The 15,386-nt window shown below is 30.3% G+C and overlaps 1 pseudogene; it reads left to right on the top strand.

The window, feature by feature from the left end:
- The window catches only part of LOC120072106 (cyanogenic beta-glucosidase-like), a 91,017-nt pseudogene continuing 75,631 nt past the window's right edge, over positions 1 to 15,386 (top strand).

The raw sequence follows: 15,386 nt of genomic DNA on the forward strand, positions 1-15,386 counted from the left end.
ATGGGTTTCAAAAATATGTCAAGTGTTTTGTTCCTTGGCTTTTTGGTTCTTATAATCCTTGTGGTAACTTCGGAGGCCAGAGTTGAACCAAAGCCTATTGAATTTGATAATCTAACACGAAGCGATTTTCCTAAAGGCTTTGCTTTTGGCAATGCTTCATCTGCTTACCAGGTGAAACAACCTTATTGTATTCATCATCTCATTTTTATTGATATATGCAGTTGGAAGGTACTGCTTTTATGTATGGGAGAGGACCAAGTATTTGGGATACCTACACTCATAATCATCCAGGTTTCACTCTCTCTTTCTCGTAAAGAGTTACATAAAAAGAGAGAAACAGTAACTTATTGCATAGTTGTTTTGGTGATATTGCAGAAAGAATTGATGATCGCAGTAATGGAGATGTGGCTGTTGATCAATATCATCGCTACAAGGTTGGTGGGATGTCCAGAGATAAAAATCTAGACGCAATCTAAACAACTTTTTTTTTTTTAAATAATTATAATAATATTAAAAATTGTTTTTAAATATAATAATTTCACCCTCCGTACACTTTTTTTAGTCTTTTTATTTTCTTTTTCTTCTTTGATTTTTGCTTTCTTCCCTCCTTTTTAATTTTTTCATTTTATTTCTTTCTCAGTTTTTGTTTCTTCCTTTTTTTTTTATTCTTTCATTTATCCAATTTTTACTTCTTTCATTTATTTTTTTATTTTCCTTCATTTTCTTCTCTTTCCCTTTCTTTATCTTTCCTTTACTTTTTATTTTTCTTTCTTTTTTTTTTTTTCCTTTCTTTTTTTTTTTTTTTATTTTAATTTTCTTTTCTTTCTTCAGTTTTTGCTTATAGGCTGAGTTCCGTAAGCAGGATTTGAAAGTACTCAATCCATAAGTGACCTAACACCAACAAGCCAATCATCAAGTTTGATTATTATAACAAATAATAAATATAAATAGCAAATGAAAGTCTATCAGTGAAAGCCACTAATATTTTCTATCATTCATAGCTTAATCTTTAATTATATTTTCGTAGTTAATAGCCACTTATAGAAATCTATCATTGATAGCCAACTTAGTGAATTTAATTAATAAGTTGAATCTCGAACTAAAATGTAAATGGAATGCCTAGAAGTTATCACTAATAGCATGTTTATTTGTTGTAGAAGCTATCATCGAAAAGAAAAGGGACTTATAAATGTTTGAGAAGAACAAAAAAGGGGCAAAAAGATGTTCAGTGGCTATGATTGATAGAAGCTACTACTGATAACATGTTACCAGTGATATAAGCTAATACTAATAGCATGTTATCGATGATAGAAGCTACCCGATAGCACGTTATCGGTGATAGAAGCTACCACTGATAGTACATTATCGGTGATAGAGAACTATCACTGATAGCATGATATCAGTGAGATCATTGATAACATCTTATTAGTGATGTTATCAGTGAAAGAAGCTATCTCTGATAACCACAATATGAGTGATGTTAGTGATATTGGTGATAAAACTTAGGTGATATCTATATATTGAGTTTCTTTCAAAGGTGATAACCAATTATAGAAGTCTATCATTGATAGCCTTAAGTGTTAATATTTCAAGGTTGATTCTAATTTATGAAAGTCTATCGGTGATAACGGCTGATAGCTGCTATCAGTGATAGCCATAATAAAAAAGATTATTAGTGATGACTACTATGGTAATCAAAGTTGTTGGTCTTCTTTCAAAATTGATCACTACTTATAAATTTATCATTGATAACCACTGATAGCCTTAAGTAGTAATATTTCAACATTGATTCTAATTGATGAAAGTGAATCAATGATAGCTACTAATAACTGATGGCAAATTAAAAGCTAATATTTCAAGATTGTAATAATTTTTCTAAAATTGAAAGCTATCACCGATAGCAACTATCATCGATAGCAATTGATAGAAGCTATCAGTGAAAGCAGCTAATAGTAGCTATTAGTGGACCACTGATAGCTTCTATCAGTAATAGCTTTTAATTTGAGAAAATCGGGAAGAAGCCAACAAAATGGTGGTTAGGCATAGGTTTTTTAGTATTTTACCATTTTTTGATCTATATATGCAATTATTTTATCCTTGTACTACATATTCTATTATTTTGGGCTTAAATTCTATTTATGCAACTAACCCTATTTTGAAGTTTTGAAACAAAAATATATTTTATCATTTTTTTAAAATTAAAAAAGGATATATCTTTGATACTTTATCATCTTCTTTTACTTGTCATTCCCTTACTTATCTTTTCCATCCTAAAGTTATATATTTTTTTCCTTCCTCTTCCTCCTTTATTTTTCTCTTTAGTCTTCTTCTCCCATATATTAAAAATAAAAAATGAAGTGGTGTTCTAATTCAAAACCTCTTCAAAAGAAACACCAACAAATAAATTGTTCTAAAGGCCATATATATTCAGATTTTTACCTCACACACCACTCTTAAGTTATTTTTATCTAATAAGTCTATATTGTTATGTACATACATAGACTAATCTCAACAATGGTATGATATTGTCCACATGGCTTTGTTTTTCACCCCAAAAGGCCTTGTACTAATGGAGATAGTCACCCTCACTTATATACCCATGATCCTCCTCTTATCGGGACTTTGGTCCATTTCCAACAGCTTTGATGCCTATGAATTCTCTTGGTCTCGAATATTGCCTAGTAAGAAATTCAAACATCAAAATTATCAAATATCTTATTGTTTTTCCATTTAGAATGTATTAGAATTGATCCAAATTGTCATATTCTTCGATCATCTTATACTTGTCTTTGCCTCCAAGTTAATTGATACGTCCATTAATATTCAAATTTCTGAGAGACATCCAAACTTTACCTTTAAAAAAACTACAATCAAAATTCAAATAGGGAAGGTGCAAGGATAAAGGGAAAACTCTTGAATAATTTTGGACAATCTTTATCTTTTGAATAGTTAGATACATGAATTTAATTTGATTACATTATTAACATGTTAATTTAATCTTCCTATATTTTAATAGATTTTTTTGCTTCTTTTGTAAATACAGAGGGAAAACTTCGTGGTGGTATAAACAAGGAAGGAATCATATACTACAACCACCTCATCAACGAACTCCTTTCACGTGGTTGGTATTATGCTAATATTTTATTTATATAATCTCATTGGTTGTAACTATAATTAGCCAACAAACCTTATAATTGTAATTTAATAAATATTCAAAATTTCAATTTTTAGGTATCCAACCTTATGTTACACTTTTCCATTGGGATCTTCCTCAAGCTTTACAAGATGAGTATCATGGTTTCATGAACCGTCAAATTGTGTAAGTTACCTTTGCACAATTTCAAAAATAAAATATTCAAATGCTAGTTTTTAGTTTAAATTTTCGACTAAATTAGTTTTAGAAAGTTTTTTTTTTTTTTTTTTAAAAAAAAAGAAGCAGAGAAATATATATATATATATATATATATATATATATATATATATATATATATATTCATTTGTGAAAAATTAGTTGTAGAAATGATTTTCGAGACTATGCTGAGTTGTGTTTCAAAAAGTTTGGAGATAGAGTGAAGCATTGGATGACTTTTAATGAACAATACATCTTCACTACAAAGAGTTACGCGTTAGGAGAATTTACACCAGGTAGGTGCTCTCCCTGAATATTCTGGAACTGAACCATATATTGTTGGTCATCACCAAATTCTTGCTCATGCGGTTGCTTTCAAGGTTTACAAGACTAAATATCAGGTTGTCCCTCGAGACTAAATGTTTTCTTTAAAATGAAGATGATGTTGCCTAAATATTTTTAAAACAAAACTACTATCTTAAATTGTTATGTGTAAGTTATTAAATGAAAATGAAAGTTTGACATATTTGAAAGCATATGGGATTTGTAGGCAAAGCAAAGAGGTGAGATTGGTCCTGTAGTGTATTCGAGTTGGAACGTCCCATATTCAGATAGTAAGGCTGACAAAGACACTACAAGTAGAGCTCTTGATTTTTCTCTTGGTTGGTACGTAAATTGATTTATCTATATCAAACTCGCTTATGTTAGTTGTTAAATGGTTGATATAACTAAATTTTGTGTTAGATGGTGATTATTTAACATGTTTGGTAGGTTTATGCATCCAATTGTATATGGAGATTATCCACCTGTTATGAAAAGACTTGTGAAGGAGAGATTGCCCAAATTCACAAAGGAAGAAAGCAATATGATCTTCAATTCCTATGATTTTATTGGATTAAACTACTATACAGCTGAATATGCCCAAGATAATCCTCAAGTACCTAATGATAAACTTAGCCCCTTAACTGATTTACAGGCCCATCTAACAGGTATATATGCACTTAATCACTTCAATTAATTATATATTGCTACATGTAAAACAACATTATAAAAGTCCAATCATCTACATCACCGAAAATGGTAATAAATGAAGTTTTACTTTTTAATACATCACTTTATTTATATATGTGTATATAATCATATTCAATTATCTTATTCATTAGTTAAACTTTGTATTACAGGATACTTTGACTTTGGTATCATCTTTGTCGATTACAAACAAAGTTTGAAGAGAAGCTTAAAACTATCAGCACATTGAGTCCGCAAATTCCTAAGCAAATGATATCATTCACAAATCCTCAATATGCTATTTGCTCTATCATATTGTAATGTTGTTTTGTTATTGCTGCCACCTTCAGAACTACAAGAAGAAGCTACTGAATAAATTGGCAGCAACAAAACTTTTACTTTCATATCTTTAGTGTTGTTGGACGTTAATAAAAATAAATATTCCTTGAACTCTATTAATTTGTTGAATGTATTGACAAGCCTAAGTATCGAAATCCTCTCTCGTCTTATCAAATAAAGTTTGTAAACTCCAGACTCAAACTAAAACTATAGTAATGGTTGGTCAAGTCCATCCACAATATGGCAGTTTGTTGTGATTGTTTGTTAATGAATTTAAACAAGGAAAAATAAATAGCAAAAATATATACAACAATAATTGTAAATGGGATACTTAATATGAAAAAGTCTAACCTAAAAAATCAACAAAATCACCCATTTGATTGATTGATCATAGAACACAAAAGATTTTACTTGTTAATTAATGTATTTAGCCTATTTCCCATAGTTACAGTCACAAACGGCCTAATTGATTAATGAAATGTTTAATTAAACTAAATATTCAATTAATTGAATTCGATGGCGTCCATAAAATCTCACATTCGCATTAAGCGTAGGAAATTTCACTAAGACGATTAGACTTTTGTAGCCTAAGTTACTAATCAATTTCATGCTTAAATTAAACCAATCAATTTGCATACAAGCATGCTTTGATATGTGCTACTCGAAGATTCATGCAAGATTATTATATATTGAAAATAATGGCTAGGAATAAGATAAATCTAAAATACATTTAAAATTCTTTGATGTTCAATCGAGTTCGATATTTTACAATGTGTTCAAAGCCAAGATTTTATCTCGGATTCGCGAAGAACAAAAAGGCTTGATAAGGAAATTATACATAGGGAAAGATATATAATAGCTAATGAAAAACTTATGGAATAATTACCTTCCATAACTAAGATAATACACTCAAATGCAAGCATCTTAAGGTAAGAAATTTGTCTACTGTAATTAGAACAAATTGTTAAACTATTTTTTTTTAAGTAAGCTACTAAGTTAGGACTTCGAATTGATCCATTTTTTTAACTATTTTTTTTCTAACGCTCAATTTTATCTCTAAACTGTTTGATATCTATAAAATAATCAATTTAACACATTAAATAGCATAACAATCCTAAGTTAAGCTGAACAAAAAAACACAATTTAAGTGCTATCAAATCACCTTGAACATAATTGTTGATCCGATTGTCTTTGAACAAGGCAAAAACATAAATAAAAATAAAATATTTGCTCAGCTGCAAAAATCACAACTTTGGTCTCAATGCATTTAAAGACATTGTTCGCAAGCAAGAAAATCACACAAGCATACTTCATAATGAGACAATTTTAAAAACATTCTTAAGTTATTCATCCATGCAAGTGTAAAAGCAAAGTCCTTCATCTGAACTTGGAAAAACTTTATACGACCCTCAATTCATTTTCTCTTTACTGTATCTCAAGCACCAAAACAATTAAGACGAACAATATATCAACTAAGGTGCCTAAAATAAAACTCTAGGTTGAGACTAAACTTGCATTTCTTTTACTTATGGGCATTAGCTTTCGCACATTCGGAACGATACCCAGAACGTTGGCTCGATTGGTCTTTCAACTGATCACAGGAAAATACAAGTCTTTTTACCCCTAGTCATGAATACACATTAAAATTTTCTTTTTTTAATCTCTCTTTCTTTTGATATTTTTTTGATCCATTCGTTTCTTTATGCACACCATTTTTTTTTCAATAGACAGATATACTCTCTCTTTTCCATTAGTATAACATTACGAACCATCATTGAAAAGCACGCGAGAAGTACTTTATTTATCTTTTATTTAGAGTTTTTTTTTTTTTTTACTCGATATTGTTAGATTTGATGTGATTTACTAATGAATTTTAGGATTTGAAAAAAAGAATGAGACTTGGAGTTTAAGAGAGTGAAAAGATACCAATTTTACTCAATAAAGTCAAGAAGGCAAAATCTTTAAAATAGCCAAAAAGGGACACCGCGACGCCTCAACCCGAGAACACAATTCTGGGTGGCGGCACGACATTATGATTCCACGAAATCCTTGTCTGCACAAACCTGCTACAGCTCAACGTCGTATAAAGTGGCGTCGCGATGCCAGTTTGTATTATTTGAAATCTTCCTATTTTGGGAATATTCTCTCTATTAATCCTATGGTTTTGCAACCATCTTATACATTGAATTTTGGATCCTAGAGAGTGTTTAGACTGCAAAAAAATGTGCGAGAGTGAGGGGATTGATTGGAAGTCGTTCATTGATATCGAGGTGCAAATCAAGGACTTCCCGACATTGTCCATCAATGAGATTCATGTTGAGAGTAGTGTTTCCCTATTCTTCTTACTTTTTACTCTTTGCATAGTTGTTAAAATGTATAAGTATGTTAGTAATATTGATGAGTGGCTAAATATTTAAGATTTAGGTGGTTGATGAACTTATTCATGAATTTAAGTTAGTTTTAGTGTTTTTATGGATGTTGTCAAGTGGAGTGTTTTTCAATATTATTCTTCTTCTACTACATTGATTGATCATTGATGCATGTTAAGTTAAATGTTCAATTTGAAAGATTGTATGTTTAATTAGACCTATAACATTGGATCATCATTAAATTATTGTGCGATAATTAGATTAATAATAAAAGCTGATCATGACTCTACCTAATGTTGCTTTTTCATTTAGTTCCAAGAGATTATAACCAAATAGGTTTGCATGAGATGATATTGTTTTTGACCAAAAATAATGCTGAAAATAGTTTTTAGACTTAAATATAATTTAGTTATATAATTATATAAAACTCCATAATGTGTGTCCAATGTATTAAAAAGAAATGATTAAAATATTTATAATCTAATATAACCCAATCTCATTGCAAAATTGTCAAGAATAATGAAAATATTTCTATCATTTCAAATGTTGTCAAATTTCGATCTACAACGTTCTCTCGCTCGGGACCATTACCCGAAATGATGTCAAATCAATTTCAGCTCAATTAAAGTATATATATTACAAAAATAACAGTCGAAATAAGTATAGTTCGATTGTCCATAAAGTTTGTACTATCGATCTAGAGATTAGAGATTCAAATCTTCTCCACTCCACCCTATATAAAATAAATATAGTAAAGTAAAGAAACGAATTAAAATATCATGTAAACAAATAAAATTTGAAAAAATAAAAAACCTGCTTATAATTTTTGTATAAATAAAAACCTAAATGAAACCGGAAAAACTAGTTTGTGTAGTTTTTAAGTAACATTTAAAAAAAAAAAATCTAGAATAAAAAAATGGTTATCAAACAAGTATGTCTCTTGAAAAATCAGAAACTAAACAGGAAAAAAAAAAAGAAAAACAAAAAGGTTACCAAATAGATCTCGAAGATTGGCTCTTGATTTATTCTAAGATTGATTTTGTTTTTTTGTTTTTTTTTTTGCATAGATGCATAGTAAACATGAATTCTACTAATAAATTAATGCAACTCAAGAAAAATCAAAGACCAATACATGTAACTAATTAACAGTTAGAAATAATGTAAACTTTTTGTTGGAATGGGATGCTAAACTAGCTGTGAGCTACTATCATTATTTCAAGTAATTTAGTGAACTCAACCAACATGCATTTGGAAGAGATGTAAAATGGTTGGATTCTGTGGTCTAAATAATATCAAATTCTAAATATTAACATTTTTAAGTTTTTATTGTTTCTATATTTTGAACTTAAAATTTTAAAATCATATGAAAATGGTTTTAGAACATTAATAGATGATAGCATTTCAGGTTAGGAACTCAATTAAATTTTTATTATATTGTCAAATAATAATTATATAGAAATTTAAAAATAAAATATGTTGATAAATTAATTAGTAATAGTTTCTTTAGTGGGTAACTACAAATAATTTTATAATTTAAAAATGAATTATATCAAAAAATAAAAATCTATTTTTATTGAATCCATTTTTTAAATTGTCTACCAAACGAGTCGAACTTTAATTCCTAAACCTTAGTTTAGAGTAAATCATTGTCCAGTACGATGAAGAATATATTTAATTTAAATTTATTTGTTACGTTTGAGCTTTAAGTTTGTTTGTTTGGGAATAAAGTTACATTTACCTAGTCTAAAGGTAACAAATCAATGGTAATTTGAAAAGTGTGTCCCATTTGATTATCTTTCGTATTGTTTACTTGTGTTCTGCATCCATACAGACACATGGGGCCACTTCCAAATTTGTAATAAAAAGCAAGGTAAACTGATTGACAAGCGGAGTGTGTTCAATCCAATTACGTCATATCGTTACCATTACTGTTATGGTTACCATTATCGTTACTATTCTAGAGGAAAAAAATGTGAATTTTGACGCATTTATTGTTACCATTCTGTTACCATTACGGTTTAACTCTAAGAGGTAACGATAATGGTAACGATAAATGTGTCGAAATTCACAATTTTAAATAAATGTGGTCAAATGCAATATACATAAAAAATGAAAACAAATGAAAACCAAGATTTGTAACCAAAAGCAAAGCCTCATACCATTGTCAAGATAGTTTGTTCGGCACCGAGGATTCTATTGAGCATGGTTAATTCAGGAGCATGGCTCCATCTTTGTTCGGCACCGAGGATTCTAGTGAGCATGGTTCATTCAGGAGCATGCACTTGAGAGAGTTTCTGAACCTAACTTAGATGGCCAAACAGAACGCAAACAATCAGCAGAAATAAAACCAGTAAAGAACACCAAGATATATAGTGGTTCGATCAGTTTGGTCTACATCCACCTTGAGAATCCGCTTGAATTAATTTATTAATGAGCAATAAAAGAATTTTACAAATTACAGATAATCAACGAAATCACCAATCTATAATTTTTGTATCCACTGATATTGAGAGATCTGCACACGATGTCGTCTCTGAAAATTGAGAACAACCCGCTGCAAAAACAGCCCAAAACAATATGCTACCTGCCTCTGATCGGCGAACAGACCCGCGCCTCTCTCTCACGATTGACAACCGCTGTCGGACTCAGCCTCCACGGCGAAATCGGATTGCCTGCTACTCAGATCGGCTAACCTCTCAGACCGGACCGCGACAGCCCGAACCGCCGCCCACACCGTGAACTTCCAAGACCGAACCGCCTGACGGAAACCTCCCACGCTGCCCGCTGATCTGCAAGCACCACGCTCATCAATCAATCGTGATCTACTTCCACCGGCGACCTCCGATTAGTGTCCTAGGCGGCTCTCTGCGTCAGTTCAACTCTCCTTGGACGGCTGCAGCCTTTTTTTTTCAGAAAAAAAAGAGACTCACGAAAAAGGCCCAAATTTTGGAGAAGAAGAAAAAATTACAAGTTTGCCATTGCTCAATAATTACGATAATATCATTGGGTCTTTAATTTTTCAAAAACCCAATAAAACCCACTTAAAAACCTTGTTATTTTCTACATCTACATTAAATGTAGTCCACCAAAATTGAGGGCTCTAAATTTTAAATCAAAATCTGAAATATGTATGTGTGTATATATATATATATATTGCAAAATAACTCAAGTGTGTATATGACAAGGTATGTAGAATATATATCCCAATATAAACTATATTAAAGTTAAAAGATGGAGTATATATTATATATCAATATTAAATTTGTACTTGTTCTAAATGCATTTGGAATAATCCATGTTTGTTTGAAATAACTTTATATATATTTGAAACAAACAAAGTTAAACGACGAATCTTAAAATAACTTTGTATATATATTTCAATAGAACAAATATTTCTTTTCTAATTTACACTAGCGTCGTGGCCTATCATTGTGTGAACATCTCCCCTTTTCTGTTTCTGCTGCAGTGCAGCACTATTGCACTGCATTGGTTCCATCTTTATGACCTCTCGAGTTTGAGCGTCGAGATGCAACGTCGCGATGCTTCCCTATTTTCTAGTAACTTCCTATTTTTCTCCTCTTTTCTTCCCTTCTTTCAATCCATAGCTCAGGATTGACTTTCTTAAGCATATTTTTATTTTTTAGCTCATTTTAACATTGAATCTCCTTGTCAAAGATAAGCCTGAAATTTATTGGCAAACACATCAAATCTAACAAGATCATATTAAAAACGATCCTAAACCTAAGGTTATAAACGTAAATTTTAGGTGCGTTTCAATATACACAAAACAACTATTATTTCTAATTTTTATTATTTGGATCACAATATTAATTAAAAAAAAACATATCCCAAACATATATATTCATATTGAATTTATTAAATATAAAAAGAGTAATATCTAGGTGCATCCTAGGTATCATCTATATCTATGCATCCCACTCTCATCACATACCTGAAAAAAAAATTAAAATATAGATTCTAAAAAGAAGTAAGAAAAATTTGTCACATGACAAATTGTGATTGGATAATTTGATGAGATGCATAAAGATAGGAATCGTAAGAAACTTTGTTCCAATAAATTTGGATTTTTTGGGGGAAAAAGACAAAGTTAAGATGCAATGGACATATTAATATTAGCAAGTTCCTTTCATTTTCATGAGAAAAGGCTGCAAATTAAATATGACAACACAACAAATGGTGTACTATGGACTTATACTTAATAAAAAAAAGGAACATAAATATTTTATAAACGTCTATTCCTTTCTTGATTATGACCACACATAACAAAAGCAAAAACATGTTTTACTATCTACATTTGGCAATTCAAAACAGAGGAAAAATCCGTGAGCTTAAAACCCCGAAAACCAAGCCTGTTTTATTCTCTTATTGGCCTCTTTATTTTTATTTTTATTTTTTTATTTTTTTGATATACAACACTATCGGCTTGACTACATTTTGTTTTGGGGTAGTTGCAACAATAGTAAAAAAAATTACTAAAAATTAATATAGAAGATTGACACATTTTAATAACATTTTCAAAATCAGAAGCCTTTTTTTAAAAAGAAAAAAAAAAAGAAATTGTAGTTTAGCTTTAGAAAAGTTATTGAAATTTTGGAATTGAATATTAAACTAGCTTTATAAAAACAATATAAATATAAATGTTGTTTCCATAATTTAAACTATTCAATTATATTGAATTAAGGAAAAGGTTTTAGAAAACAAACTCTCTCTCTCTCTGTTTTTTCTTTTTTTCTTTTTTTTTTTAAAGAAAAAAACAAACTTGACATCCTGATATTCGTTGAATTCATTTAACTCACTGCATATAAAAAATATGAAATAAAATTTAGGTTTTATAGCAAACTTCATTAAGTTTCTTAAAATTTTTCTGTTTCAAATTGATAAATAAATAATTATATATTACGAATAGCATCAAAATATGTTTATTAAATAGTTCAAATATAATTTTTATGTACCTTGTTATCCACATATGTGAACCAATTATTAAGAAGACACTTAAACACTTAGTTTCAACAAATTTACCCTAAACACTTAAACATGATGAAAAGCTGATAAAGGATAGAAGATTCGAAGAGTTCCATGGGTTGTGATTCCGGATTCGAGGACGAGAGTCATGAACACGGCTTGCATCTTCTTCCCCCTTTAATTTTCTGTTCCTTTTGTTTGGAAACTTCATGAATGGTTTATGTTTGTGTTGTAACCATGAGTGACTAATTTATATTTCTAGGATTTTGATCTAGTTTTATGGATTGCTCAAACTAATTTGGATTGGATATTTCTTGGATTTGATTTCTACATAATTATTTTAGCATACTTGTTCTTAATGCTTGCGAAAAATTAGCCATTGTTCGAATGTTCTTTACTTAATGTCTTGCTCGAGAGAGAGGGTGTTGAGTTAGATCTAGTATGTTAAACTGTTAATCAAATGTGCACTAGAGTAATAGGAGATTAATAGAGATTGTTGATGGAGAAACTTAATGTTGTAACTAATCAAGTGATAGAAAAGATTTAGGATAATGGTTAGTTATTACGAAAGGGTTGAGCTCGAGAGAGGATACCTGGACATAAGACTCCTAGGTCTATAATTTGCATGAAATCAATCTAAGGTCTAAATAATTAATTTGGTTAATCCATTTAACAAAATCATACTCTAAAACGTGTCTTTATCTAGTTTCGCCCCGGTGTTATCTTTTCTTGTTTTTTAGGATAAGATTAATTAGTTTCTCATCACAGTCCGGTCCCATAAATAAAATTAGAAAGATCTCTGAATAGTTAAAAGAGTCAAACCAAATTCCCAGATGACGATACTTAGTCTCTTAGTCATTTTATTATATTATAATTTGATGTGTGCATTTGCATGGGCACCCCATCAAGAGGCAATATCAGGAATATGATGCTCTTGAAAGAGTTTGTAGTTGAAGTTAAGCAACCCTGGATTGGCACCAACAGGCTCATCCACAGTAAATAAATCAGGCTTTTGGGATAATAAAATCCCACAAATCAATCGAGCATAAGCAGTAGGCAATCTCAGAACTTGTGATCCAAAGTGGCTCCATAATTGCAAGATGACAAATACCCCATAGTCATAGGGAGAAAATTTTTCAATTTGAAATAGCAACATAGCCAGGAAAACTAATAAACCAGAGTGATGTGAAGATGGACACCAATTGGCAATCCCCTATTTTGAACAAAATAGTATATTTGGCACTGAGATCAACAAAAGCAAGTTTGTCAGTTGGTAGTGTTGGATTATACTAGCATGCAATGGAAGCAAACAAAATCAATAAGCACTCTAATTACATTTAATTTGAGTTCTAAAAGCATGCTTTTATAGAAAATCAGAAGAGGGTTTCTTATGAACATACCTTTGATGAATTCTCCCAAATCCAAACTGCTTTTCACGTGATTTCAACTCCAATTCTCTAATGAGCCACCAAAAGATCTTCTCTACTATTCTCAGTCTTGAATTTGAGTGGTAGAACTCCAATTAGTGTGAATTTGTGAAGGGTATTTGTGTGGGTTTTGGTGAAGATGAATTTCTGTAGTGGTCTTCTCAAGAACTCAGTAATTTCCCCCTACCAATTTCCAATTTTAGAGATTTTATTTGCAAAGTGCATGCAACCACCAAAACTAAGCTCAATGCCAGCAGCAAATTTATGAAGAAGTGGGGTTTGTGCGTAAATTTGGGAGGAACACCTCCTACTTGGTGTAAATGTGGGAAAAACCCACTCAAACAAAGTTTTCATTTTTTTTTTTTTTGTATTTTCAATTTCAAATTTTAATTAATACCAAAATTAACTAAAATTTGATTTAATTAAGTCATAATTAATTAAATCTAAAACATCAAAATTCAATTTCTTAAATTGAAAATTAATTTGATTTTTTTAATTAATTAAACATATTTAATTAAATAAATAATATAATATCAAATATTAAATTAATCATACACCCAATTTTAATCATGAATTTTATTCATGTAATTAATATTTAAATCATTATTTAAATATTATAAACTCTCAAATTTTATTTAATTTCAATAAATTAAACATTAATTATATCAATTATAATTATACAAGCCCTAATCCGAATTTGAACTTATTCAAATTCAAACCCTAATTTCAATTTGAAAATTTTCAAATTGAAGTTCAATTTGAACAATTCAAATTGATATCATTCCAAATTCACTCAATTTATTAATTCAAGGTGTTCATGTTTTACAAGCAAGTAAAGAGACCTTATGAACTACAGATCTGAGCTACAACGATTTAAGATTAATTTTCTAAAACTCTTTAGACCAAATTAATTAGTATTCGTTAACTATCAAGTCACACCACTATAGCTCGATCGTTGCACTCTCCTCACTATAGATATATTTGTGTCCACTTGATTTAACCATAATTAGTAAGTCGACCCTTCACAGGTTGTTCATAATACCGACTGGGTCAATATGTTGTTTTACCCCCGATATTACTTCTTGCTCCTTAAGTTCCACTGATCCTCTAATGAACAATTGGTTTGTGATCCAATCACTAAATTGAATCCCTCTCAGGCTAATGAGAGAGGGTTGGGCCCCTTGTTCAAGACCAAGATTCAATACTTATGAGAACAATCTTTCTTCTATTCTTGAATCGGGTAGGCGTGAATTTCATATTACACCTTATGTCCCCAACTATCTACCTGGTCTTACCCCTAAAATGGGAGGCTTATTGAGTCGGCGCTATTGAGTCAACCCTCACCTATGCAAATCAAAGGATAATCCCGAATAAATAAGAGTTCATAGTTAGCTTATGATTAAGATCGAATTACCTAGGTCATGAAAGCGAAATAGTCAGTCTTAAATAGTAAACCGCATTATAAAATTAGAGTGACTTATTTCTTGGTCTGATCTTATGCAAACTCATTACATAGGACACCCCCACTCCTTATGTCAATATATGAATGAATCAGGATCACTTCGTTTGTAGTACCTTTGTTACAAATTGTAACGACTACAGAGTAGGCGCATCCGATAGTGTTACAAGAATAAGGTATCAAACCTTATTCATATACTATATACCGTTTTGACTATTTACTCGAACTTGATCCATCTTTATGTCTCTACATAAAGTTCAATTATTCATATAATAGTCATGAATCTTTGTTTATTGGATTTAGACTTTATAAGTATAATTTTTATATTGAATAACAACTTTATTGAAGAAATATTGAATAACATCTTTAATGATAATAGAAAATGTCTAACTTTACAAATTGCAAGTTTTAGGACATATAACCCAACAGGTAGGCCATCGGACTCACCATCT

This window comes from Benincasa hispida, chromosome 2 (assembly GCF_027475165.1).
Source record: "Benincasa hispida cultivar pf3 chromosome 2, pf3_genome.v1.1, whole genome shotgun sequence".
Lineage (NCBI taxonomy): Eukaryota > Viridiplantae > Streptophyta > Magnoliopsida > Cucurbitales > Cucurbitaceae > Benincasa > Benincasa hispida.